At 39.8% G+C, this 4,129-nt stretch overlaps 1 protein-coding gene and 1 pseudogene across 1 annotated transcript in view; one reads left to right on the top strand and one right to left on the bottom strand.

Annotated features, from left to right (window-relative positions):
- LOC102842406 (keratin, type I cuticular Ha4-like) overlaps positions 1-4,129 on the top strand; it is a 78,703-nt gene that overhangs the window by 11,378 nt on the left and 63,196 nt on the right. The gene's annotated exons all lie outside the window — the stretch shown is intronic.
- On the bottom strand, positions 2,463-3,289 carry LOC102838638 (annotated as a pseudogene).

Here is a 4,129-nt window from a genome sequence, read left to right as displayed (position 1 = left end):
GCCTTTGGACAAGGCAGTTTTGGGAAGAGAGAAGGATTTATATCAAGCAAACGTGATGTCAACTAACTCCAACCATTATGAGCTCATAATGAACTAATTGAAGTAAAGGTGTTATATGTGCCATGGGGTTCTGTTGTGTTTCATCCATAACCCAATCTAAACCTTTGTGTCTCCCCAGGCTTCCCTCCAACCCATGTTCCACCTCCAATGCTCGTGGCAACTCCTGTGGACCCTGTGGCAGCTTTCAGTCACGTTGCTGTTAATTTAGAAGCTTGAATCCTCTTTGAAGACATCCATGAAACCATTTAGATCAAGCATAGGAAAGATCCTTGGAACCTGCCTTTGCTGGAGCTCTGTTTTCATTTAGAATCTGTGTCCTGCCAGCCTTCCAGACTCGACAAGCAGTCACACATCACCAATTTATAATTTCTGGAAGGCTCTTTTGTGCTAAAGATTGAATGTTTTCATTCCTAAAGATAATTCCCTACAACCTCAGCTCCAGTTATTACGCATTGCTTTAGGGTGTTTCCTGTAGGTAGTGAGCTTCTGGCTTTCCTTGTTTCTTTGGTATCGTCTGGAATGCAAGGAGGCTCCTTCATTTACTTCCCAATAAACTTTATTTCCCTGGCATAGTAAATCTGTTTCTTACTCATGTTTATGCATTGTAAACTACTCATCATAGCTATTTCATAAAAATACCCCATCAATAGGAGGATGAAATGGCTTAAAGGACTGGCCCCAGCCATTATATTCCCTGGTCAATACTGGTGAAGAGGAGATGACAAGTTCCTAAGATTCTCAAGCTAAAGAGAGACCATGCAGAATGCTGGCCTTCAACACCCACACTGATTTGACTTTGCTGCAGAGCCTTTGGCAACACTTAGAATCCTTGAAAAATCTCATTGTCATTTACCCCTGTCATCCCCATTAAACTGGAATTCCCTGCTCCCATCTCTTACATTTTCTGATGAGCAGCTTTCATCTCTGACTCTCTGTATAAGCTTGTCAAAGAGCAGCAAATATCTTCTTTCAATGTCTCCATATCGTGCCTGCATCACCAATATAGGTACCTGCTTCTCCCTCAAAATGCACCTTTATTGATTTCTGGAGCCCCACACAGACTTTTGGTGTGGTGCTGTGGGTTAACGTGCAGGATTGCAAGATCTCTTTGAAAAACCAGGTCTACTCCTCAGAACCTCTATACAGGGTCACTATGCGACGGAACCAATTGGAATGCACTTAACAACAACAACAACAAGAAAATAGCTCCACACACTCTGGGTCCTCTTGATATTGTTTCCGACTACCCTTTCTCTCCTTTCTGATTTGCTTCTGTCTGATCTATTTAGCGGAGCTCCTTAGATCCTTGTCCCTCTGGTTTACTCTTTCTACATTCCCATTCATAAAGAACTAGTACTTTTATGCTGATAACTCCCAAGACCTAAGCTCAAGTATCACGTGTCTGGTTGTCCTTTGGACAGTTGGTGTTGGACTAATTTTAATTGGACTAAAATTTGTCTGTGTCAAACTGATTCATCGTGTCATCTTTTCCTCTCAAAAAACTTAAATGCAACTGACCTCTTTCCTTATTTACCCACTTTTTTTGTGTGGGTACACATTTAGTTTTATTGTAACAAAGCAACTTGTACACTTTTAATGTTTGATACTGAGCATCATCTTTCCTCTCTAGTGAAACAAAAAGAATTTAAAATAATAAACAATAGCAAAATACAATAGAGAATGCCAATTCCAAATAAGATCCTACAGGTTCTGCTGATTCTCCTATCGAGTGGCAGGGCTCAAGTCATCATGGGAGAGAATTTTATTTTAAAAGTGTCATCTTAAACTGCAAGGATGTCCGTTAAACATCACAATTACACTTGCCAAAGGAGCAGTCATGTTGTTAAAATGCCCACTTAACGCACCCAAACATCTCAAACCCACCCTTTGCTGACCTTCTATAACCCCATTTATTTTTTAAAAGATTTTTTTAAACAAGAGAAAGTAGACAGATACATGTTGGTAAATGCTAACTGTCCATGTTCACATAGAGACACAGTGTAATCTCTGAGCCCCATATACAGTGAAAGGAGGAAGAAAGCTAGAATTGTATGCACTAGTACACAGGGACCTAGCCCCCTCCAGCTTCCAGCAGAGTGAAGGGAGCAGAAGGTTTCCTTTCCCACCACAGAGCACGGTGGTTTGTTGATGTCTTTTTTTTCTTGAGTCAGGAAGGAATAAAAATGAATTTGGGAACAGAAAGGGGTAGAGATTCTTTCCCACGAAATCTGCTCAAGGTATTTCCCCCTCAAAAGAAGTTAAGAACCATGGTGTAAAAGAGAGAAATGAGGCCTCAAGAATAGGGTGAGTGAGCTGAAGAGGGGAGAGAATAAAAACAAAAACAAAAAAAACTGCAACTTGTTGCCAGGGACTGAAGAAGAAGAAGAAGAAAAAAATTGGAATTAGTCATCCTCACCTTTATCCTCCTCTCCTTCTTCTCCTGCTCGCCCTCATCATCATCTTCATCTTCTTCCCCTTCATTCCCTTCTTCATCAGCATCTTCCAAACCTTCTTCTTCTTCTTTATCATCATCATCATTTTTTTCTTCATCATCCATATCAGGAACCAAATAGTACTGTAATAGATTTGGCCAAACATCATCTTAGATAACTCATCTGCACCTGCATCAGAATGATCAGTAAACCAAGTAAAAAAGCTCTTGGGTTCTTCATGCTGCCTCTTCCTGCTGGCTTAGTCTTTGTTTGACTTGAGCATTTCGTCAAGTCCTTTCCAGATTTCAGTTGATTTTTGAGGATGGATAACCACTGTCATTCAGATATAATTCTTTGGAGAGAACTTTATTTTCGAAGTAAGGATTTTCATCAAAATAGAAATCTGTTCTGTAACCTGTTTTAATATCTTAAAATTCTATCTTCAAGTCTGGTCAAATAATGCAATGCCTCTTCATCCTCCTTCCCAAGCAACACAGACACTTGTGGACGGTTGACAAATGTTGTGACCCCAAAGTTTGGAATTTTGACAATCAATTCTGACCCCTTCTGAAAGAATGAATGGTTGGCTGAGTTTGTTATATTCCTGTTCTACTTTCAAAATCTCCTCACTGGCTCATTCATTAAATCTGTCTATTTCATTTTGTACTTCATCAATATGTTCAATTGCTTCCTGCTGTTTTTTTTTCTCCCTTTGGCAAGTTCAGAGAGGCCAAAGTCTCCTGCAGCTTAGGTTTCTTCAATTGAGGCAGAAGCAAAGACGAGCATTTGGGAGCCATGTTGCAAGCAGAGTCCAAGAAGCAGACAAAAGAGGAGTTCCTTGCTGGGAAAAAGCTTCTCCTCATCCTTTAAAATTTATTCTTTTTTCTCTAGGTCTATAATGTTTTCCCATAACATTGTCAGCATTTCATTTCCTATATTTCCAAGAAAGATCAATGCTCATTAAGCCCCTCCAACAAACACTAACAGCAGCCTCCCTCTGCTTATCTCACCTCTGAATTCTTATAGGTCTCAAGTCTACATCCACAATCTTACTTTTTGATTCAATTTAGTTTTATATGATTGACACAACCACAGTCAACAATCTCCTATAATATCTGCCAGGTACTGTGTGGAGTATTAGAACCCACAAATATGTCCTGGCCCACAGTATGCTTATAGTCTAGAAGGGATAGGACAACAAGACAACTGTCACAGAGATTAAGTAAACTGTCACAGAGGATAAGTAAAAAAAAAATTAGCTGCACTCTGGCTGTAGAATTTATTTGAATCAACTTTTAGAAAAGACAAATGCATAATTTTTCTACATAGTCTCCTTAGTTTTCATTACACTTTGTACATCTGTCAACAAGCTTTCATATTCCCTTATTTTCAAGTTTTAGGCTGAGCTAGGAGCCATGAATGCACCACTGTCTTCAATTTTTTAAAATTTTTATCAGAGGTGAATCTTTGTCCTCCAAGGGTGTTTTCAGGGGACCAAAGAGGTGAATATCTGATGGAGCAAGATCAGGGCTACAGGGAGGGTGCTTCACCACCTTAAAGCGAAATTTGTCCTGAGTGTTGACAGCGTGGGCAGAGTTGTCATGCAAGATCACAAGTCCCTTGGATAGGAGTCCTCT

This window comes from Chrysochloris asiatica, unplaced genomic scaffold (genome assembly GCF_000296735.1).
Source record: "Chrysochloris asiatica unplaced genomic scaffold, ChrAsi1.0 scaffold00007, whole genome shotgun sequence".
Classification (NCBI taxonomy): domain Eukaryota; kingdom Metazoa; phylum Chordata; class Mammalia; order Afrosoricida; family Chrysochloridae; genus Chrysochloris; species Chrysochloris asiatica.
This window is presented reverse-complemented; position numbering and strand designations above follow the sequence as displayed.